Below are 25,367 nucleotides of genomic sequence, written 5' to 3'. Positions count from 1 at the left end.
CAGTTTATTTTCACCTGCTTGTCTCCTTTCTGCATTTGGTTCCTTCACCTCGACGTCCATGACAAGAAAGGGAATATCTGCTCAATTAACTACTTATTATCACCAAAGTATGCAGAAAGTCTTAACACAACACGTCGATCTTTAAAGTACAGGACTGCAGCAGGAGGTGGCCGCACTGGATGTCATTTCTATCAGCCAACGACAGAATCATGAGGCTACAGTTTATGCAGACTCACCAAAATCGGACAGTTTACCGATTGGAAAAATCAATTATTAAGATCTGATTTCAGCCGATTAATTCAAATGTCAGGATATTCGGTACAAGTGGGATGTTCTGCTGCGGCTTAAACACAGAGAGAAATACCAGCATTTGGCTTGAAAACAAAAGCTGTGATTTCAGATTTTCATGTCACATTAACCGTTCATGTTCCAGTGAGCACTGCAGAGAAGTCCAAGATATTCGAAAAGCAGAATGTGGACGAGGTGGTATACAATGCCCAGACCTGAGCGGGAGTGTCATTATAAATGTTGAGTAACACAATAAACTAGTTTAAGATCGGTTCGAGAAAAAAGTACTAACGCCACATAGTCTTCCAAACTTCCAAGATCCCATTTCAATCACGTATTCACAGGATGTGCTGGAACACATCTGAAAGGCTGCAAAAAAAAAAAAAGAACAAAAACATCCTGCAATCGAAATCCCTGAACGGATGCACTATGTCCTTGAGTCACAAAACTCCAGGACATCCATACAGGCAACATGAAAACGAAATAAGAATGTCAATTTAAGTTTTATTTATCACTACAACACTAAAACAACTAGAAGAGCTTCTGAGACAAACCAAACAAAGAGCAATCTTGGTCCAGGAAGGAAGATTTTAGACAAACTTTTGAGTGTACCTGCTGTGTGAAAGAAAGGCAGTGCAGCCAATCTCTTTCTGCAGAGCAAGATCTAAGTGTGCAGCCATCTCCTTGTAAAATGAAAAGTCAGTCAAGTGGAAAACAGGAAATGGAAGGGAAAATGAAAACCTCACACAATTCAAGACCTTAATGTGTCTCCACTAAAGTGCTACAAGTATCTTAAAAATATAAAAAAGTGTAATAATTACAAAATTATGCACTGAAAACAGTTCATTGCACTCTGAACAATTTCAGTTATAAATTAAACAGTTAAAACCAAAACGAGTTAACATCACACAGGCAGTTTCTGCAACATGTTTCAGTTTATGGATGCCCACGCATAGGCCGGTCATGATAACAAATTTTCCTGGACGATAAATTGTCCCAGACGTTATTGTGATAAACGCTAACATTGTTTTGAGACCATTTTCATTAACAGTGGCATAAAAATGCAAGAACACAATCTCAAAGATCAATCAACTTTAATGTTTTAATGAACATTTAAACACTGGAGCTGGACGACATTTGGAATATCCAAAATAAACAGAAACAACAAGTGAAATAAATTATGAAGTCTCTGTAAACGGAAGTGACTTTCAAAAAAGGGATAGTTGAGACCAAAACACCAGACTGAAGACTTTTATCAGTCAGTTTTTGGCAAAAAGAGAGAATAAAGAGAAAAGCGATAAATCAAGCCAATTAAAATTATTGAGTTTCTTTTCATTTATTATGCAATTAATTGATTTGCTGTTTATTGTGACAGGCCTACCCATGCATCCCTTAAAGTCAATTCTCCTGGTATATCAGTGGGACACACTCCAGCAAAAGATAACCACTTAAAAATCGAATACTGTTAATAGCTAATAGTTACATGAAATAAATCATTCAAAGATAATTAGATTTTTGTTTTTGGAAAGGAGATTTTTTATTTTATTCTTTTAAAGTGAAGTAATTTCACAGAAAGTGGAAGAGTAATATTTGTACATAATTCTAATTTTAGAATTATACCACACCATCATAAAGTGGTGTGGTATCCCACTTTATGTTCACAGAAAGTGGAAGAGTAATGTTTGTACATAATTCTACTCTTACAGACCCTAAAATTAGAAATCTTTATTTCGATTCTTGTTGACTAAAGACGTGCATAATGGACTCAAATTCAAAACAGCAGCTATAGTTCTGGACAGCATGTTCTCCTGTGATAGTTTGGTTTAAAACTGCTGCAGCGTTTCACACATCGTTTTTTTCCCAAAGGTTCAACAGTAAAAGAGAAGAAAACAGAAAACACAGATTATCACCTGCAGAAATTATAAGATATGGGCAAAATATAAATATTTTTTTGTGAAATATTGTAATAATCACTGAACTTTGATTAGTATTTCTGATTGGTTTTATTGAAAGTGAACCATTGCTAATTTTAATAAATTAGTTTAGATGTACAAAGAGAACCGTTGGTTTTATTTCTAATAGTGCTTTAAAAATATTGATATTCTATTAAGTCTTCTGTAAACTGTATGCATATTTGGCAAGTAAATTCAGTAAAAAATTCCCTAACAGATGCTGATGAATTTCCTCCTCACCACTTCCTTACACTTGAAGGTTTGGTGGTGTGGTATCCAACTTTATAGTTGAACTTAAAATACACTAATCACGATCCCAGATCATTCTTACCGCCATATGTAATTATTCACATCATTATAATTTGACAACTTGACGATACTTTTTCTAAATATGAGATAATTAAATTGAATAAACCAATATAATTCATTACCGTAGTGATAACACAAAGACTTCTGTTAATTCAGGAGCAGCAGAGTTACGTAGTAGTCGTACTGTTTTTCAAATTTTGTTTCCAACCACAGCCTCCAGGGTATTTTGTATAAAATCATCCATGATTGTGGATGATTGTTGGGAGACCACAGATCTTTGCAAGTGACATGTAGGCTTTAAAGCATGTCAGTCAAAGATTGTAGAGTATATGGTTTATATTAAATTATACATCCGATGTTAACGTTGTTATAACTATTCATCTGCATATTTTATGACAGCTTAACTTGGAGCCTACGCATTATATTTATGTACATGGTTAATTTAGAGGACAGAATTTTTCTACTTCTATTATTATTCACCTTACCTTGAAATTTGTAATGTTTCCGAATGGTTAATGAATGTGCTTATTTGTCTAACCTTACATTTCTGTGAATAAAATATCTTTTCCAGCAACAGCCAAGATTAGGTCAAAAAAACTAATTAGAGGAAAACAGTCTTTCTTTTTGCGTCCACTCAAACAACCTGTCTTTGTTTTGGCAATGCATGTAAAAAAAAATATACGAGCTTACAAAATCTAAAGCATAAATAAAAAAAACCCTGAAAGTGTAATAATTACAATATTTTTTGGCAACATTTGGACATTGTTGCCAAAAATCATTAGCTTTCTTCTAATTTGATGTGGGAAACCATAACTCTAGTATTGAGTTATTAATGGCTAGAACACACAGTTCCTGTTTTAACATTTTAGATTTCTTAGCTGAAGTGACCTATATCTAAACAGAAATCATCATTATTTCGTTTATAATTGGTTACCCGTGTATATTTTACATGAAACAATACAGCATAATCGTCCTCCACCAAGAGAAATATCACAGCTATGTGAAATTTAAGCTTCTGCTGTGTAGTCTTGTCTTTTGCAGGACCAACTGTTAGCTGTTGATGGTAAGTATACATATGTCCAGCAATACACTCTCAGCATATTTACTTTTTATAATGGGTTCCTACAAATTAGTGTTCCCTCACTAATTTGTTTGCGAAAACTCTTTTAATATTTTCAATGTAATTGCATAAAACATTGCAATAACATTGCAAATATTATGCTGATAGTGGGACGCGTAGCTTTAAAAATATTTCCAATGCGCCATAAATTTTAGGATTCACAACTTGTACAGGGTGTATGTAAGATCAAACTCCAAAAAGAAAACTAAGAACTTGCTCAGCCGCTCTCGCTTATACAGAGACTGGTCCTGAAACCAGGTCCATTTTGATGAAGACACTTTAGTTATTCTAGCATTCATCAAAAACAAAGGATGTTTTCTTCATCTTATTATTTATGACGAGTGTTAGCAATGTTTCATGAATCTGGTCATAAAGTATTTCATTTTTCTGGACCTTAGTGACAGCATGAGGGATGCATTGCTCTAAAGATGACAAAACCGGTCTCTTCATCAGGCAGTAAGCCACGTTTAACGTGACAGAAATATCAAGAACTAAATGATGTGCTGCCATGAGATAGGATGACATTTGTGTTAATGAAATTTTCAAGCATGTGGACTTTCTATCTACTGTCAGAATGAGGCTGACATTTCAGTATTTTAGCAAAATGTATCGGCCTGGATGTTCAGCGAGGGCAACCAGCATCGCCCAGGGAGTTCCTCGCTTTAAAGACTCCTTTATGATGAATTTAAAAATGCATGGTGAAAGCTTAAGACTGAAATTTCAGAATAAATATATGTGGCATTGGGTATCATGGCCAAATGAAGTGTTGACAAGTGATCTATGAAAATACACGTCAATCCACTAATCTCCATAATATGTGGACGCAAAAAAGAAATTAAGTATTTGAACTCAAAATCAAAGTATTTTGTAATTGAATTGGATTGAATCGGATGGAGGCAATGTTTATTTGAGATGATAAAGTGAATTCATACTTCTCAGTCTGCAGTATGGTTAACACAACCTCAAAGCCTGTGTGACGTAAACTTCATCATCTTTCCCCTGGGGCCCAACGGGCCAAAAGCTACTCTAACAAATAGCTTCACTAAAGTCTAGCTGCGTTGTAATTACCTACAAAGCTTAGGAAAGTAGGTATGCTTTATCGGAGATTAATCAGCTAGTTTGTTGCAGTGACATGCTGCAGAATTACACTTGCGTAACCAGCATAACTCTGAGCTAAATAGAAATGACTCGGTTGACAGCGTCAAACTCATACAGTGTTGGCCTTATGTACCGTTTAATGGGGCAGAAATGAACAGAGAATTTAAGCTGGACTAGCCCTCTCAGTTCACTCTGGAATCTGTTATTTTTATCCAGTCTGTTTCCAATCAATGAACTAACCAATTGTACAGTAAGTGCCACCAGGCTGTGGTTCATTTAGCCAGTGAGAGAGAGCAACACGTCAAAGCAATCTGAACGGAGTTTACACCGTTATCTGTTTGATGATTCTGAGTGTTCATCTTTTGTTTGTAATGAAACATTCTGGCTTTTCAAGCCTTGGCAGTCAGGGTGGCTGGCTGGCTGGCTGGCTGGCTGGCTGGCTGGCTGGCTGGCTGGCTGGATGGATGGATGGATGGATGGATGGATGGATGGATGGATGGATGGACCACAGTTTAAATTATAAACTCCATAATAATGTTGCCTTTTAAACAACAGTGAAACCCTGCATTACAGTGACAGTTATCTCTCACACAGCCTGAAGTTGCTTCATATCCTCATGTAAATAATTAAGCATTGCTCACAGCAGGAAGGCAAGACAAAACATCTTGAAGGCAGTTTTGCATGTTTTTTTGTCAGCCAATATCTGTATCTGCATGTCACAACTTTACAAAGATGCAAGATTGGAAATCTGATACAACTAGTGAAACATAGTCCAAGTTTGACTTTTGCTTTCAGGGATGCATTATGCACACTTAACTACTTAGTTAAAACAATCTGATGAAGGGGTTATGTGGACAGTGGTACATTTCATTGTTATTGTTATTTTTACTTCTTGTATGTAGCCTTGGTATGTACACGTTAATCAAAAAAATGCAGAATTCTCAGAGGATATTAATCCTGCCTTGCTGCTTAGTGCAGTAAACTTGAGTCTAATAGCATAATTAGCAAACCGATACCTCTGCTTGCCAGTATAGGTATATGGCTAATCTAATTGCTTCTGACAGACATAGAGTTCATCATTCTTTTCAGTTCTAGCGTAGTCACAGTCAACTGAAAAGAGATATGTCTGACAGATAAAATCAGCCACATGCTTAAAAAGCAGAGATGTTACTTCTAGCCAAAAGACAGCTCAGAGGAAATTGATTTTAAATCTCTGTCAGATAAGGTTCATTTTCAGTGTGATCTAGTTTCTGAAGTACATACAACCATGTAGTATGTAATAGCTTTACGATATATTTTGTTTCCAATTACTTTGGTTGTCGCTTAAGAATATTTGATGCCACTCTTGCAGGTCCTGTCAATTTGAGCCTTCCAATTTCTTGTATGTCAGACCTGGCGATGCGGAGGTGCGCAGGGTGAAAGTCAGGTCCCAGATGAGTGCTGACAGGCCAAGCGGCACAGGCTCACTCATCAACCTGCTGGGCTTAGAGCAGGAATATGTAAAGCCGGGACAGGAGTGGCAGAGCAAAGACAGACAGCTGAGGCAGAGTAAGTGAACAGTCACTACAAAGAGCACCAGCAAAAGGGAAATGCCATGTTCCCGCTGCCCACTCCTGGGTGTAATAATGCAGGTGGGCACAGTTTCGGTTGGCAGTCCGGTCGGCTGCCAGCTTGACAATCTCTCTGCTTCATCACACACGTCAAGGCAGACAAGATATAACGAGCAAGAGTGGAAAGTTAAAGAAGTAGATGGTGAGCAAACATGAAGTACAGAAATGAAGTGTGGAAAAAAAATAGGTGGGCTTACCACGATCCAAGAACTTTTTCTTTTTCAAGTCACAAGGACTAGTGTGGCTGTGTATATAAAAAAAGAAGCATCCAGCTGACTTGGGTTCAAATAGAAATGTTCTTCCTTTCTTTCTTCCTAATAGCCAAAATAAGGCCAGTAGTGCCACAATTAATTACATTTAGTATACTTTTTTTTTTTTAAAGCCAAGAAAGTAAAGAAGACCGATTTATAATGCGCAACCGAAGCTGATTGAGCAACATCTCTCCTTGGTAGACATGGAGAGGTTCTTAAAACGACCCCAGAAAGGTATAATCGCAAACAAATGTTTCTTTTTTATTTTGACTTATTAAAAATCATTATTAGTCAGGAAACTGTGTTAACCACATTTCATCATTTGTAATGAAATCATAAGGGATTAACTTCTAGCTCCTTTGTCAATCTTCAGCTTGTCAGGGTCTGCGTTCTTTTCTGTTTTATTTTGTTTTTCTTTTTGGTTTGAGTTTTTTTTTTCTGCCATTGGAACCGGCATTCCTCATGACATCCACCAGATGTCGCCAACATGCAGAGCCCCTGGGAAGCTGCTGAGTTCAACCCGTCTACACACCTGCAGCTTGTTTTGGAGGGCGTGGATTATGGACTTAAGCAGCAGCTCCTCTTCTTCTCATCGCCTGAGTGTTTGCTTACTTCGATATCCTGCTGCTCCCTCGTGGTTCTGGCGAAGAACAGTCCTTCCCGAATTCCGTGTGAGTCTGTGCTTCCCTCGTTGTGGATTACCTACCTCCTGTGTCCTCCCTCGACGCTGTCGGTGCTACCGGTCAGACGCCACTGTGCTCACCTTCTCCTCTCGTCGATCCCTCTCCGGTGGATTCCCCTTCGGAAGCGTCCGGGCCAGGTGGCCCAAGCCCGAACCCAGCCGGAGAAAGTGTACATCGAACCACAGTCTGAGCCATCCCGCCAGCGGTACATACCTGTTCGTTCTCCAACTAAAGAAACCCGCCCAGGTCACGGCTCAAGTCTCCATCCCCTTCCTTCCAAGTAAGACAGACTCTGGATTATTCCTGAATGATTCTCACCTTACTGTTCTAACCCTGCTTCTCCTGTTGGTAGCAAGACGACCCGGTCATCAGCTCCAGTATTCGCTTCCTGACCCCTCCCCTGACTTCAATAAAACTTATTATTGTGCACTTTATCTTTCTCTTCTGCTTGTGTTCTTGCATGTGGGTTCGTAACATGAAACTCATCATGACACAGCTCTCCTAAACTTTAAAAACTCATATTAAAATCAAGTTTTACTTCTTTGCTTATAACCTAACGTGAGACTTATGTGACGTCTGTTTGTCTCTTACTGAATTTTAACTACCTGAATAATGAATAGCTGTAAATGACTTCCATCCGCTAAACCTAAAGGGTGTGTCTGGTTCAGCATTTATTTAGCGCTATCTGCTTTGTGAATCCAGTGCAGAAATAAATGAAACAGCAAATGCAAAACAGCTGCAAACACAGAGGGGACTGAACTGTTTTGTGAATGTGTCCCTTTGTTGATGATAACGCGTGGCCTCTGCATTCCACACACGTTGTGCAAAGATCTCAAAACACCAAATAACATTGAAAAATTGATGACAGGAAAATTCCTTGTGTCCAAGTTTCTGATTGGACTCTGACCCTCTTCTCGCTCTCAATTGGTCTTGCGCTACGCCGTGAATGCCAAAGCAGAGCAGAGCCTGTACATAAGGAACGATGAGAAAGCTCTCCAGTCTCACAGAATTACCCGCATCATACTTCTCACCGTGTTCAAATTAATAGGGGCTATTGAATATGTGACCATGCGTCAAGAATAATAAATAAAATATTTCCCTCAAAGATCATTTGCAGATGATTTATGCTCCAAGCCACAAGGAGATTCAAGAAAGAGGGACTGGAAGAAGAATCAATACATAACACAGTATGGTATTACTTCATGTCAGCCTCCATAGAAGAGAAATCATTCAGGCAGACAGAGGTCTGGGGAGTCTGCTGTGCTGGTGAGCACGAGTCATGAAGGGGAGAAACGCGGCTGCAATGCAAAAATTAGAAGTTTATAAAAAGGGACCACCCTGGTTGAGTTAATGTTATTCATCCCCCTGCTCCCCCCAAAAAAACAAGGAGTTGAATTCAGTGCAATGAAAATGCTCTTTATTAGGGGTCAGTTTAAATTTGTATAAGTGTGTACGCTCACAGTGGGACCAGCTGGGGACGTCTGTTGCCACACTCCTAATGGATGGCCACATCTAAGGCGATAAGAGCTAATAAAGAGTAATGGGCCTGTGGCTTCACCATGGGGGGAGAGGAAGAGCTATTTTGAGTTCATGAGAGAAAGCTTCATCTCGGGGATTAAAGGGTATCGACCGATAAAAAGTCAACTCTGCAACGCGGTGACACTGGCCTAAACATGCCGGGCAAAGTCAGAGATGAAATACAGGAACCCAAATAGGAGCTGGTGATGGTTGGGAGAGTCAGTGGGGATGTCATTAAGGTAAGCCGAGAAGGGCTTCCAGGTGCTGAAGGTTGGGCTGAGATGTCTGGAGCGCTGTTATCGCAACAGGAGACTGAGTGACAAGAGCGCTGAATGAGACTGCCTTTGTGCCACCCAGAGTGCGTGCCTTGATGGGAAAACGGGGCTAAGAGCTTCTGGATCCAGTTAAGAGGGTGAGACGAGCGCACATCTACGTGTCTATCAGCATTCACATTGCTCTCCCGCTCTTTTTCTGAAACATAAACTGAGTTCTCTAATGAATCTCTGCCCCTCACTGTGATCATTATTGCAAAACAATCCTATAAGTCAAGCTAAAGACTGCGTCAGTGGGGGGCAATGTGGCTACACACAGATGTTTATTGGTGAGTTTTGCGCTGAGAGCACGGAAACAAAAGTGAACAAAAGTCCAACAGTGTCTATTTGACCCCCTACTGAGTAGAGGGCATTGAGGTTAAAGGTGCAGCATGAATTGTGGATGTAAGCCAGTCTGATGAACGCCAAGGAAGAAGTGTCTATCTGCTCTGCTAATCAAGGTGGATGCAGTCAAACCACAACATGTTTTTCTCCTCTTAGGGTCAGGAACCATCAATAAAAACCTTCATAAAACAAATGCATATAATTTTAGCGGAGAGCTTTAGGCCCAAGAAACTTCTAATGAACTCTACATTTTAGTTTTTTCTTGAGTCTTCGAGCTAAAAATGCAAGGACTTGCAGGGGTGGTTAAAGAAAAAAAAAAAAACTATCACCAAGGGATGACTGCAGTCAAACCTGTAAGTTAAATTAGTTTGCATGCTTAGCAAAAACATTTTACTTATGAATCTATTTATTCCACTAAATTTTGAAGATTTGTTAACAAAATTATTTTAGATTTGAGTGTACATCAATGCTTAAATCCCATATTTAGCCATTGTCCATTTACAGTGCTGTCCTAAGGTCCACATAAACAATGTACATGTGTACAAGCAACAGAAGTATATTAATCTTAGTCCAAGTGCTATAATATTTTAAGGACAATGCGTAGACCTTCCTGCCCTTTACTGAACTTTCTTAGCAAGAAGTTGTAAAATTTTCCTAAAAGGCCTATTTAATACAGCCACACACTGCATTTAAATGAGTTGCTACAAAGGATTTGAAGGCTGTATGAAGATGCTTAAAAAGCTTTACAAGAGAAAAGTTGCAAACGATTTATCTACACTGACATGCTATGTAGAACACGAGAATTTGTCAGTGCAGAAGGATCAAAGTGAGGAAATAGAAAATAAGAGAAACTGCTGAAGAGCTTCTTGTTCTATGAAATACATTTTCCGGGAGCTATCAGTAAAACTGATGTTCAAGCATATTCTGTTTGCTGCTGCAGATGTGGTTGATCTTGTGATTCCTCACTTAACGTCTTAAGTCTTGGTGTACCTATTAGGAACAGTCAAGAAGCATTTTGCACAAGCGGCAGAGAGAGAAGAGGTTAACACCAAAGGTTCAGGACATCAAAACTCTAACTTTGGATGGATTCGGCGCACACCTGTCTGTTTGGACTGAACTGGTTACTTGTCAAAAATATGCCTAACCTCTTCCTGGTCAGTCTTGCAACAACAAAAAATCGCCATAGAAATTGGATAGAGGGATAAAACACTTGTCATTTATACCCCAAAAAATCCCCTTCCCACCTCATGCATTGTTTGCAGCCAACTCTATGGTTCTCTAATTAGACATTAACTACTTACTTACATATACCTTGTAATATACCTATGTAAGTAGCATCAAATATATTTTATACCTACTATTATTAACTGCGTTGGCCCTGATAAATAAATGATGAAATAACCTAATTCTGCTAAGTTAAATGAACTTAAGACTGGATTGTCCCATGTTCAACCCAAGACTGGGTTAGCAAAACAAGCTAAGCTGAGTTGTTTTTAGCCTAGAAGTTTTTAGAGTGACTTGATGCTATATTTAGTGCCAATTAATATTTTTAGCAGCTTTTTATAACTCCTTATGTTAGAAAAGACAATCAACATATCAAATAAATAGTATGTTTTTTTTTCGATGTTGGGAATATGATATTTTCAAAAAAAGGGGAAAAAAACACGATCGATGCATAAACAAGGACCTTCATAAAACAGGATATAGATTAACAAATGTAATGTTTGAAGTGTCGAAGAATATCACAAATAGCTTCTACGCAACTTTTAAGGTATGATCAGAATCAATCAAACTACTAATTATTAGAAATCATATATTTTCAACATTTTTCCCATCTAAAGCTTAGGCTCAATTGTGTATGTTTTCACATTTTTTTGACCGTTACTATAACCGAAGATGTGACGTGGAAGCATATTAGTTCACAATTTCAAATAAAAGTTATGAATGATGCTTTTACTTGATACGATAACAACCTGATGCAACACACAGCAGTTTCCATGGTAAAACGGCGCCTCAGGTCTTAATGGGTTACTGACGTCAGAGTTGAACATTTTCTTCAGTTTGCATACGAGAGTTTCTGTCAAGCCGCAGCTTGCTTTGAACCGTTCAGCTCGCTCGTACGTTTGAGTGCTGGTGCGAACATCCATCATCAGGAATCCGACACTTGGCAATCAAAACAGAGTTAAGCTGCATTGGACGATTTTAGCTCATATTAATGTCGAGCTGTAAGTATTTAGTTTATTCCCACTGAAAACCTCATTTGCTGCAAAGATGTGTAAAAAAAAAGGAAGCAATAGCTGATGTTGCACTCTCCACACACATTACTCTCAGTTCCTGTCATTCTACTATAAAAACAGGTCAACGTGTCTCATTCCTGCCCTTTCTAAGTACTGCACATGCTGCACTCACCTGCACCAAGGGATAGAAAATAGCTGCTGCTCCTGGGAAACAATGCAGAAGCCTATTTATATACATTAAACAACAAGCATGTACTCATCCACATCGTTTTTGTCTCCACAGTGACATGTTGGGTTTTGAGCTTGCTTCCTCAATCCCCCGCCCTTTTTTTTTTTCGAGAGTCCCTTTGGAGCTTTATTTGAATCAGTAGTGGTTGTGGTGAAAATGTTCCACAAATCTGATAAATCAGAGGTAGGAAAAGAGGAAATAACGCATTGCTGAATGCATTTGCATAAAACAAAATGCATGTTTTCACAGAAACTTGTTTAATTATTTATGTCACTTAGAGACATAGGAGGCTAATAGATATGCAAAATTTTAAAGTAGTTGTTTTGACATAGTCTTTATAGGGTGTTGGAAACTTGCAGTTTGCTGATTTGCATCCTTGTTTTGCCATTTTGCCTCTTCCTATTTTAAATTTCATAACAGTATCACCTCATGTTTTACTGCAGTTAAGTATTTTCACAAATTATGCTGATAAATGGCCAAAATTAAACCTTAAAAGTAAAAATAAATAAAAACTTTACACAACACTGTATTCCTATTGGTATTTGTCTCACTACCTCATTTTGGTTTATTGGTGTGGAAGACTTAAGCTGTTAACTCTGGATCAAACCTGACAAACTAACCTGTTTATTGCAGTAATACTCCCTCAGTCAAAAGAAACAAGTTCTATTGGAACCCATGAGCTTCTCCCCGTAGGCGTTGCACTGGCAATGCTTGGACTTTTATAAGGTTTTTATAGTGTAGTTTTGGGAACTGACGGTCTGACGGGACACCCCACCCTGCTTCCCCGCTGTCCGACTGCGAACTCCTCTTGACAGAAGGTCACAGAAACCACAATTCGCCAGAGGAGAGTAAGAAAACCGCTAAGGTCCATTCTTTCTGCATTGCCATCAAACTACTCACACCTACCACTTTGTCACTTGATTGCAATAGTTTTCAAAACCACATAAGTTCAGACACATCTATCAGGCATAACATTACGACCGCCTACATTAACAGTGTGCTGTTCCCAAAATAGTCCTGACTTGTCAAGGAATGTATTTCACTAAACTGCTCTTAGTGTGCTTTAGGATCATTTAAGTCTTGTTTGTTGTGAGATGTGAAATCTGTGGATCGGACCTGTTTGACCAATGCACCACAGAGATGCTCGGTCGCGCTCTGGGGGATGTAAAGTTAAGTCAACAACTCAAGCCAGTGAATATGCTCCTGAAAGCAGTCCTGATCTATTTTGTTTTGCGTTATTCAGTTAAAAGACGCCACTAAATCAAATGTAGACGGTAGGTGTCAAATCAACTTACAAATGTGATTCTGTGGTCCGGTTCTGATGTTCACATTTCTCTTGTTCAGCAGTTGACAGAGGTTGGTTTGGGCATCCTGACTGATCTGCAGCTATGCAGTCCTGTACTTAATTTATTCACCCTATACTGTGTATTCTGGCACCTTTCTGTCAGCACCAGCACACATTTCCTCAGCAAGCCTCACTAGGTTCTCTGTTGGATCCAACCACGCAGACAAGCATTCAACTCCCCATGTCGACCAATGAGCAATGATCGTCATGAACCCCATTGCTGATTCACCCATTTCTAGCATCACCGTTGACAGACGCTCGTCAAATTTGCTTGAATCAGTTTGCTTGTCCATTTTTATTAATTTTTAGCTGTTGCTGCTAACACTTCAGCTTTGAGAACAGCACATTCACGTTCCATTGCCACTTAACATATCTCAAATGTTAAGAGGGGCTGAAATGAAGACATTACCCTCTGATAGCTCTTCACTTCAGCTATCAGAGGTCACATTATGCTTCATTGATGTGGAAGAAGAAAGTCAGGAAAAAGGAAAATGTTCTCATTCCTCTTGCAGATCACAGGACCATAAATCCCAGAATGCCTCTCTCTGCTTTGGAGGCAGATTTTATAGCAACTCGAGATTTTACCCTTAAATTTATCATTAAAAATGTAACCTTGCCATTACAGAGCCCAACTCGATGCAAAATGTTCTCTTTTTTTGGGGCAGAGAAATGCACCGTTTGTTTAATAAAAAAAAAAAGAGTTTTCTAACAAGCAATGCGGAACATAATTTGTATTCAAAGCCCTCCTGTCCAGGTGCCAAGCTGAACTTTATTTCCATGATTGACAGCAGCTCACACTAAACACAGGCTAGTGTGTGGGGATCGTGAAAGACCAGTCAATTTCTCCTGAGCCAGCAGGGCTGCAGAGAGCTTTCTAATGTGTTTGCAAAAAAAAAAAAAAACAGGTAACAAAACAGAAGCCTAATTATGATTTTATTTCTAAAGATATTCCTTGGAAGGAGGGCTGATTTGGAGGCAAAGCTAAAACTCAAAGTTTGAATTAATCCTCAACAGACGGCATCTTTTTTTTTTTCTGTTTAACCAATATTAGTCTGAAAACAACAGAAGGGATGGGCAAGAAAATGACTGCATTTTAGTATTTACATAAGCTTCCACATACAATTGCAGTCACCATGCAACTCCAAGCCATGGTAGTAATCATACATACATGACACAAAACTTTTCTACTGTGAAGGAATACACCTACGCCTGGCAAAATTCATATCGCTTTAACTTTGAAAACTTTATGCAATCATGTATTAGTAAAGTAATGTAGGAGTCAAAAGAGAAAGGAAAAGGACAAATGCTTTTTAAAGCATTTATAGCAACAAATCTAATAAGTCTTATTTGCATATTTAGTCAGTATTTTATGCTCTATAGAAACAGGCCGAATGTCCAGAGTTACTCTGGAGGAGCTGCACACATTGCAAAGGTCATGTGGGAGAATATTTCACAAAGACAATAATTAGTTCTGCATTCACATGCAAACACTGTCTTTTATGGGGATGTGCTGTGGTGGCGCAGGGGTTAAGCACAACTCACATAAGGAGGCCTTAGTCCTCGTCGCGGCTGTCGCAGGTTCGATTCCCGGCCTGGTGACCTTTGCCGCATGTCTTCCCCCTTCTCTCATTACCCAATTAACTGTCAAATAAAGGCCACTAGAGCCAATGAAACCTTTAAAAAAAAAACATTGTCTTTTATGGAGGAGTAGCATAAAAAACCTGTTGCTGAAATAAAGTCATATCAAACCAAATGATATGACCAAGCATGTGGCAGAAGGTGCTCTGGTTCAGATTACATCAAACATTATTGAGGCCAATGTAAAAAATGCTATGTGTAGGAGTAATAAAATACTGCACATCACCTTCAGTACACTAAACTTCATCATTCTGTGTGGACAGAACGAAGCTTTGTAAAGGGCAATCCAGAAAGAAAACATTAGAGGCCGTAAAAGTTTTCAAAGCGAGGAGGAGATTCACCTTCCAGCAGGTCAAGAGCTAAGATGGAAATGGTTCAGTCAAAGCATATCCATCTGTTAGAATGGCTCAGTCAAAGGGCAGAACTACATTTTACTGTGAATGTGCATCAAGATTTGAGCATTTATGTTGCTCAAATCTTGCAAAGAACAATGGGCTCTTCAGTCTCTATATGTACAAAGGTGGTGGAGTGATTCCCCAAATGTCTTGCAGGTGTAACGGCACCAAAAAGCAGCTTTACAAAGTATTGACTCTGTGTGGCTGAGTAGAAATGCAGGCATCACACAATTTATATATCAAAATTATCTACATGTCTCCTTTTTCTTCTGTTATATGAATACTTTTGTGAACTGATTGTAATACTGCTGTAAACACATGAAAGCTCATAAAGATTTTGGCGTAAATCAATTATTTGTGCATTTTATCCCACGGCTCTGGACAAAAGAGTCTGCCCACAGAAAATAAACTACAGAATCAGAACAATTTTATGCCTGAAAACTGTTGACAGCTGGCAAGATCAGAAAAAAAAAGGAAAAACGAAATGTACTGCAAGAAATTAAAAAGTGGAAATGTGCAGACAACAACTATCCTTGAAAAACCCGGTAACAAAACACGACCCACTTTTTTTAATCTCTTATAATTAACAGAATACTGTTAGCAATTTGTCGTGACCTAAAATTCATTTTGCTTCCTTGGCATAAAACGCTTGCGCCCGATAAAGATTATCGGCTTGAATGTTCAGCCGGGAATATGGTAAACAAAAGCAGCATGATTTTCTGTTTACTAATAAAAACTTTCTCAGACTAATTGTTTTGCACACAAACTGTAAAAATAATTTAAAAAAACAAATTAAAAGCTCAATCAACAATCTGAAACAATACATGATCAGCAGAGAAAATAAGTGATCCCAGATTCATTATCAGCATTACTTCTCCAAGGTGAGATAGCCTCTACTCAACAGCAGATGTTAGAGTGCTTCCAAGGATAAAGCAGTAAAGCTATCTGGAAATCCTTCGCACATCTACTTCGGCTCATAAATCAGGCGGTTCACGATAAAATATTATATGCTAGAAGATGATGTTTGGCACGCAGTAGTTTGACCTCCCTGAACATTTCCTAATTACATGCAACAGCTTCCTGGGGCCGTTGGCAGCGCTGTAATTTGCTCTCCGTCCTCCGCGGAATAAAGCCCTGCGATTTAATGCGTTTGAACTTTGATTCTAGTGATTTAATTTGTTGAGAGCACTGCAAAATGTTAAGCCTATAAGAGGGAAAAATGTTATTGTGATGGCAAAGGACAAGCCTTACGAATACTTTCCCAACACCCCCGCCTCTTGTTTTATAAGGTATTCCAAGAGTAATGAGCTGGCTAATGAAGAAATATGTGAGCTACAGCTGGAAGTCAGCAGGAGAATTTGGGTAATTAGCTTTCAAATAAATGTCACATATCCCATCTGCAATATCATGGAAATCTGTCATTGGACCAATTTGCTCCACACAGATGAAAAAAAAAGAAAAAAAAACGGAGCAGAAAGAGGAAAAATGAATAAGAAATCGTGGCTTTTTCATTTAATTTAGCCGTTTCATCCGTATCTCACCTCAGCGTTTAATTATTGAGTGCTGTCTTAACTAACCCAATTAAAGAGGCTTCTGCCTGAGAAGGTTGGCTGATTTTTTTTATTGATTGGTTTTTATTCAAGGAAAAGCCACCTTTTGAATTGAACAGTTCAACAAAGAATGGGAGCGGTGCGGGGAAAACGTCTAACCGGCGCGCGGTGCATAAACATGTACTCTCAGTTCAGGCACAGCGATGCCATTAATATGATTAAACCCCACTTCAGCGCGCTTTTCCTGGCACTTTGCATATTCCACATTGCTGAGTTGTTTCAGCGTGACTCTATATTTCATGGCATAAAGAGATATGGCGAATATAAATCACGTGTTTTCCAGTTCCCTCTGTGAAACCGTGTGAGAGATTGGTTCCTTATCGCATAATAGATGCACTTGTCCTCTATCCCGAACCTTCAGGTGTTATGGACTGTGTACATGCTATTGTGCGAGAGAAGTGACCCGCAATAGTTTCTTGATTTTTCTACCTTTGTCTCAGTTTGTGTATTGAACAGTATTGCGTCTTTTGTCTGCCTTTTCTGTCGTAGAAGCTGGTAGTTTCAGAGATCAAACTCTCCCTGCAGGTCACATCGCAAAATATTATCAGATGCAGCTCTCTTTTAATCGAACGCTGCCTTGTTGAAATACCGATAAGATCCTCAATATGTCTCTCAATGAATGTCACACACTACCATACAACCGTAGACAATATATATTGTTTTTTTCAAATTGGATACAAAAGCCTAAAAATAAGTTGTTATGGAGATGTGGTGACCCTAAAACGCCACTCTTTTCTCTAGCAATTCTATTGAGTTTATTTATACCAGTCTCTAACAACTGGATCAGTCAGCATTACAGATTTTATTGTCCCCCGTAGCCATCCTGCTCGCTGCGTGTGGTGGAAAGATAAACTTATGATCCCTGTCCAGCCTTGCTTGTCACAGTTTTAGCTGTTTTAAATCTCTTAATCATTACTCTGGCTCCAGATATCAGCAAGTTGAGGCAAGTAACAATTTACATGTAGCCAGTTCCTGACTTACAGTACAGTGAAAAACCATGTTTTTCTACAGATTTTTTTTTTTAGCTTTTTGTCACACTTAGCAATTTCTTTCATCACAGATTACCTAAGTTAAAACATGTCCTTATGTGAAAATGTAACTGACCCTCTTGTTAATAAACCATAAATTAATAGTGATTACCCTCATTTTTGTTCCGCAAGCCATACTCAACCCTCATTTCCTGCCTGTAAAATGAAAAAATCATTTCAATAGAACCTGTCTAACACAATGAGGGAGGGGAAAAAAAGATCTTAAAAAGCAACACTTTCGTACCCTGATCTAAAGAATTTACACAAAAGTTGCAAAGCAAAGTCATCGACATCTGTCAGTCGGAAAATGCTTACAAATCCAATTCCTAAGTGGACCTGCCTGTAGGGCACTGGGACTGAAGTGATTCACAGTTAGCACGTTGAGGACTCACCCAGAAAGTCGAAAAAAAAAAAAAGAAGAAAAAACAGAACATCTAAATCTCTGCAGGCCTCACTTGTCTCGGTTAAGGTCAGTGTTCATCGTGTAGCAATAAACAACAACAACAAAAAAAGCTGGGCTCAAATGGCATCCTGAGAGCGTTACAAGGTGAAAACAACTGCTGGCCCAAAAGAACCAAAGGCCCATCTGACATTTGTCGAACAAAAACCTCCCGTCAGACTTAAACAACAGGGTTTAAGTCTGACAAGAGTTAAACCTTTTGAAATGTGTGCATCCTGTTATGTCTGGTGTAAAACTAACCCAGCATTTGATTTCTTTCATTTCCATACTGACTGTCTGGCGTGGCAGCAGTGTACTGGTGTGGAGATCCTAACAGTCTACTCATCAGGACTGGATGTCAACATAAATTCTAGTTCATAAGAATGTTTAGTTGTCAGAGTTTTCTTACATTAAGCAAAAACATTCCTATGTTATGGAGTGGGACAGTTATTAAAAGCACAAGAGCAAGCCCACTTTTGAATGGCTAAAAATAATCAAACATAAATTTTTTGCAGTTGTATGTAAAATCTACTGTAATGCTGCTAAACAGGTCGTTCATGCCTGAAAACCTTTTAATTTGGTAAAATTAAAGCCATTCTGCAAAGAAGAGTGTGAAAAAAATTCCTCCACAGTTGGGGTAAAAGACTCATTGCCAATTATCACAAATGGTTAATGACAGTTGTTGCTGCCAAGAGTGGCACAAGCAGCAATTAGGTTACTAAAAAACGCACATTATCTAAAAGGAAAATGGTCTTAGTCAACAGTGATCCATTTGTGCTGCTAAAATTGTATTTGCACCTCCAAATATTTAAAGATCTCAAAGTTTGAAGCTTTAAACTACGTTTGATAAAACAGAGATGCTAAGCAGCAGGAAAAAAAAAAGTTACTTTAACATCATACACATGCAAAAAATCTATAATTATTTCCCCCAACGAGAAAAAGCACCAACATTAAAAGTTAGGTTTTTTGTTTGTGTTTTTACAGTTTTTAGTGTGAGTTTACCATAATGCAACATTTAAGGGTTTGCATATGCTTTTTAACATATAGAGATAAAAAGATGCCTTATTTCTTGTGACTGAAGAATGTTGTTTTTGGCTAAACAATGCTTTGACGCAACAAAACTGGTTATCACTATACATGTGATAAAGTATGTATTTTTACTGCTTTATATGTACAAACACTCTGCAGAATAGAAATGTAACCCAACAGAGATATTCCGTATTTAGAATAATACAACAACAAAAATGAATGCTGTTTTTTTTTTTCTTTCTCTTTCACTGGTTAAATTAGCCATCGTACTCGTGGGATGTACAATTAAGGATGCAGCACGGATTACATCACTTCGAGCTTCAGCAGTTGCCATACTCCCAGAACATCTAATTACAGAGCTTTGACACAACAATCTTTAAGGTTCAGAGAGAATGTACAAAAAAAGCCGTAACTAGGCAGTAAATAGTAATCAAATACAGTCGAGCAGGGCTGAAAAGGTCCCACAAGCTGCCTGCTCACACTTATCTAAAGCATCAAAGACGAAAATGCTGCAGTTATTAGAGCCAATCACATGAAGCTCATATGAAGTGATAGGTTGGCCATTTTCCATCTTTCTAGTCATTTATTCTGCTTAGTTTTGCTGTGCCAACAGAATGCATGCTTTTAGGACATGCAGACAGCAGTTCTCCTTTCACTGGCAGCCTGTAAAGTTTTTGTCACCTTTTGACACAGTCAGCAAGCAGCCCACCTCCAGCTTACACTTCTTAACTTTCAGACTCCTTTTTCCTCCCGAACACAATCGCTTTACGGCATTGAGAAAGATTTAGTGACAAAATGACTGAAAAAACAACCATAGCGAAGCTGCAAAATATAGACACAATCATGTCTGAGCTCATGTCATATCTGATGCTCCCAATTTTGCTTGGAAGTTGGATTTTCCAAGAAGGGAAAGTACGGCGTCTCATAGCAGCAGTGAGGTCAATATTCAGTATGGCTGCCACACATACAAAATATTGAGACACTGTAACTGTTATTAATATGCCTGACTGTATCTAATTGAATTAGAGGCATGTGCAGTAATGCAACAAGAGGTACTGTAAAAAAAAAAAAAAAAAAAGGTTGCTTTATAGGTTGGAGGCATAAAATGCAAGGAAATACCTTATAATTTGTTTGTGTTGCTGAGATTACTTAGCAACACAATTAGCAAAAGACATGGTTTTACAACTCCCTTTCAATTTTTGTGTACCATTCAGCTTTGAGCTCTTTTATCTTTTTAAAGAGACTATGCTGTTTTCATGTCCTGCTAGATTTGATTATGTAGGCAAAATGCGTATTAGCTTTATAATAATTGTGTTTTTTCTGACAATCCATGCTGCCATTCAGGAAATATGAAACCACCTCCAGCTACACTGGAATCACTTACAAGAGACAAAATATGAGACCACGAAGGTTAATCACTTTATTCCCTTGTAATTGCAACAATCCATGATTAACCATCATAGGGTTAAATACTCATGTTCACTAAGCCATATTTCTGGTCTGTGTTAAAAACATGTTTAATGTGCCAATCAGGTCTGCTCAAAAAGTGTTTTAGTTCAAAAGGACAGCTATCACTGTCGGGGCCGAGGTAGAAGAACCATTGAGGAAGAAATGCTCACGGTTCCCAGGAAGTAAACAGCCTCGTCTGATTCGAGCAGCCTTCATTGTTCTACCTCAAAAGTTTTGCAGCAGATTGTCGGATAAACTTCAGAAATGTAACCCCAAGTCCCTCCTTTTCCTAATTTTCCATCAAGATCACTATTACATCATAAGACTTCGAACTTGACACTCAACATAATCTTCTTCCAGACAGCTCAAAACGTTTAAGATGTTTAATCAGCCTAATTCTCACAGAAAACAGCTGCAGTTCCAGTCTGTCAATAAGTTGTGTAACTTCACAGTAAAAATAGCTGCTTTGTAAAGGAATTTGTGCCCTTCCTAATTTCTGCAGTTTCATTTGTTAGTAGGAAGCAGAAACTGAATAGTATACAAATTGATTTGTCAGGTTTTTTATTAAAAAGGAAGCGAATCACCTCTTTTCCTTTTTATCTACTTATTTACCTGACATGTGTCACCAGAAATTTTTGTCATCATATCACTAAACTGAAATATTTTGACCTGCCAATGTCATTATGTCCCATCCTGGACAAACACCTGTACTAGTTTGACGACATATTTCAGTCCAGGCTCACTTTTAGGCCATACCAGGTATATAAATATAAGCCAAATAAATTTAAATTCTGCCAATTTGATTTAAATTAAAAAAAATTTTAGGCTAATCCTTCACTATCATTGGGGTCATTCTGCTTCTGCCTGAGGTTGCTTTTTCCAATTAGTGTGAAAATGAAGGGCCTCCGGGTTAACAATACAATCTGAAGGCACAGATAGTGACTCTTGCAGGATGCTGAAACAGACCGCGCCGCCCCTCCTGGCTGCAGCAGCACTACCGATCACCACAGGACCAATGACTCATGGCTGTTGCATTGCTTTGGTTCAAGCTGGACATCTTTAATCCTCAACCATAAGCTCGCTGTCCTCTGTCAGGGCAAACAAAACAATGCTGAATAAACAGTCTGGCTGCCAAAACACCCAGGAGCAAATGTTTCTGCTCAACGGGGGCAAAGTGACAGCAGTAAAAGAAATCTTTTTCTTTTTTTTTTTCAAGATCGGACAAGAACAAATGCCAGGCAAAAAAACTCTGTGGTCTTTGTCTGCAAATACACCCATCCAGACTCCGTAAACCAACACGAGGGACTTCATTAACACTCAGCCACTCCTGCCGGACTAACTTGTGTGCTGATTAAAGCTACTCAGTGGTGGTCATTACTTTCTCGCTGATTAGGAACCAGTGATTGTGTTAAGGCTGATTGGAGACAAACACACATAAGCTGGCATACCAATTACATCGAGTGCCATCTAGCCAATGGTCAAACTACACTTTCAGGTCATTCAGAATTCAGCGCGGGTGTAGCTGAAAACATGATTATTCTGATGAGCTACAGTATTTCTGTTGAGTGTTGTCTTTAAAATCAAAGCAGCGAAGGACTTCTCGCTGGATAACGAGCACCGAACTGCTTTGGTAAATGGTAAACGGCCAGTACTTGTGTAGCGTTTTTACAAGTCCAGAGGACCCCCAAAAGCGCTCCGCACTACATCCGTTCTCCCATTCACACTCTCATGGTGGCAAGCTGCTGGGGAGGATAATGGAGGATTTTAACTGTACATCACCCCAGCTGGTCCAGTTTGGAGCAACTCTGTACTGCAACATTAAAGAGAAAGCCCAGATCAGCTTTGCTTGAAACAAAGCTACAGTATGAAGCTACAGTACAGCTACAGTATAAGAGACATTCTGCACAAAAGCACTGCCAAACGTTTTTCACTATGCAGCTCCGGTTTCTGACACAGATGGCAGGTTAAAACAAACTATACGAATGGTTCTCAAAAAAAAGCAGCTCAAAACACAAAACCAACACTTTTTATTTTTTAAAGTCGAAATTTATGGGTAGTTTCACAGGTGCTCATCATCCTTCCCCTGCATGGGCACGCCGCACTGAATCATAAAGAGATGCACGGCTCCCACTTGAACATAATCTCAACAATCAATCAGCCACACCACATAGAAGTCAATGGGCCATGACAGTGTGTACCTGTCAGATCTCTGCCTCTTAATGCACCATGAGGCCGATGCCTCTGAAATGTAGCACCAGCTCAAATGTTGCATCCGTTTTGATGTAGTCATGGCCATTTTGTACATTAACCAATAGATTAATGTAAGTTTCCCTGTGAAGAATGACTTTGTTTATATACAAATTATATTTTTCGTCATTGAGGTTGTAACCGTTTCCATATTTGCACAAATTTCCAAATGTGTTCCTGCAAGGAAATTAAGTTCTGGAGTGAATTTGCATGGCAGGATATATTACATAAATATCTAATATTGTGTAGTGCTGCCTTAGCACTTCTTGTTTCCCAGAGAAAGCTCAGAGCCTAATGACATTTTATTAATGCATTATTGAAGAAAACCATAATCCGCTTTTTGTTCTGGTATTCATGCATATCCTACGATTCAGTAGCTTGCGCATTACAATAAATTCTGTGAAACCTCTGTTTTTATCTCCCTTCCCTTTCACACACAATGGAAATGTTCGAGTCTTGTAAAAGAGATAAAGCATTTACATGAAGGGGGGGGCGGAAGCTACGTTATCTTAAGTAAGCAGGGAACGTGACAGATCTGAGGAGGTTTTGAAGCCTTCTCATATTTTAAATATACCATGTTGCCTTTATGGTGAAGCCTTCTGAGCAAAAGAACTTATAGGAACATCAAAGTTCATATCAAAGAGGTGAAAATTGTGCATATGATCATCAAATTACCCAACATTGATTAAAACGGCAATAGAAAATTCTATATTACTGCTTGTTTGGTGTATTTATGTGCCGGCTGTTATGGAACAAGCAGGGTCTCTCAACGGTATTATGGTTTCCCACGGTATTTGGTATAGAAAGCCATTTATGCTCCATTTACCCAGGTAAGTACGTCCGTCCAATTCCATCATTGTTAGATGTTTCTGTCCTTGTGCCCTTAATGGATTTCCATGTACTTATGTTATTTACTCAAAGAACGTGGCTCAACATTTCTGTCCCAACATTTCTGTCATCGTCCGCTTTTTCTGTGTTGATTTGTCTGATTGCACGTAAGCTACGCTGCCCCACACTTCTCCGTTTTACTAGCCATCAGCAAACTTCTAGATGAACAATCCGCATGAGCTAAATGCAGAATGAACTCTGCATGCGGCTACATATTTAATGGTTAGTCTGATTGGCACTCTAATTTAAATCTGATCCTGAGAACTGGATGGCGATTTAATGCTGGCCACATTTGAACCTATGATTTTGCGTGTGAAGAACATAATGCTCGTAAACGTTTCCTCTACCGGTATTATACCTTTAGCACAGTGACAGCAGAGAGCGTAAGTCTACGAAATTATGAAATGACGACAGTATGAAGTTTTCTTTGTGTATTTCCTGCATACAAATGTGCACATAGGTGTGAGTGTGTTTTTTAGTATTTAACACGTTGAAAGGCCCATTTTCCAACTTTGTGAACACCACTGCTCCTTATTGGGCCCAGAGTCAGAGTCATATACATAAGAAGCATTGCTGTGTTTGGGTTAGCGGTTAGGATTAGGACTAAGGTGTGAATTGAGTTTAGGAAAGGTTTCTGGTTAGGCATGTACTGGTAATGGTTAGGTTTATGGTACGAGTCAAAATTAGGCTTTAGAAATGGATGAAACATCAATGGAAGTCAATGCAAAGTCCTTAGGAAAATAGAAAGATGGAAGAGAAAAATACATATAAATCATTACAATAGGCCTTTGCAGCAGTTGACAAACCCTCTAATTATTTCAATGATTTTTTAATTTTTTTTATATTTCCCAAGACCAGTTTATATTTAAAAAATCCTTCTTTCTGACCTGTGGCTCGATGCTCTAAGTATAAGCTAAATACACAAACATTTCAACAATTACTGAGGCAAACTTAGTGAACCTCGACAGCCTATCTGTTATTACGATATCATTTATTCACACAAACCTACACAACACTTCAGTCGCTCCCACGTGGTGACGAAAGTCTTTGCATCGTATACAATTACCGCAGCTCATAGCATGTCATCTCAGCTGCATAAACTGTCTCCGGCTGAACTCTGTAACTCCTGTTTGCTTTAACATCAGAATGCGAGCATTGTTCGCATGTTAGCAATCAGGTCAGCGTTTAGCCCACTACCATGCAAGCTTAACAAGCTCTCGGTCCAAACTGAAATTGTCATTGCGGCCCGAGCTCATGATTAACAATGATTTATTGCGTGTATATATATATATATATATTTTTTTTTTTTAATGCCAGCGCAGCAGTCTGCAGTTTGGCACAAGCTGTT

The 25,367-nt window shown here is 38.8% G+C and overlaps 1 protein-coding gene and 1 long non-coding RNA gene across 2 annotated transcripts in view; one reads left to right on the top strand and one right to left on the bottom strand.

The window, feature by feature from the left end:
• Positions 1-25,367, bottom strand: part of LOC116730110 (transmembrane protein 132C) — a 181,368-nt gene that overhangs the window by 148,489 nt on the left and 7,512 nt on the right. The window lies entirely within an intron of this gene.
• LOC116730112 (uncharacterized) lies at positions 7,388-7,745 on the top strand. Its single transcript, XR_004341262.1, has 2 exons — positions 7,388-7,591; positions 7,664-7,745. It is a non-coding gene; the product is annotated as an uncharacterized LOC116730112 (long non-coding RNA).

The sequence above is a fragment of the Xiphophorus hellerii genome, chromosome 12 (genome assembly GCF_003331165.1).
Source record: "Xiphophorus hellerii strain 12219 chromosome 12, Xiphophorus_hellerii-4.1, whole genome shotgun sequence".
NCBI classification, from domain to species: Eukaryota; Metazoa; Chordata; class Actinopteri; order Cyprinodontiformes; family Poeciliidae; genus Xiphophorus; species Xiphophorus hellerii.
This window is presented reverse-complemented; position numbering and strand designations above follow the sequence as displayed.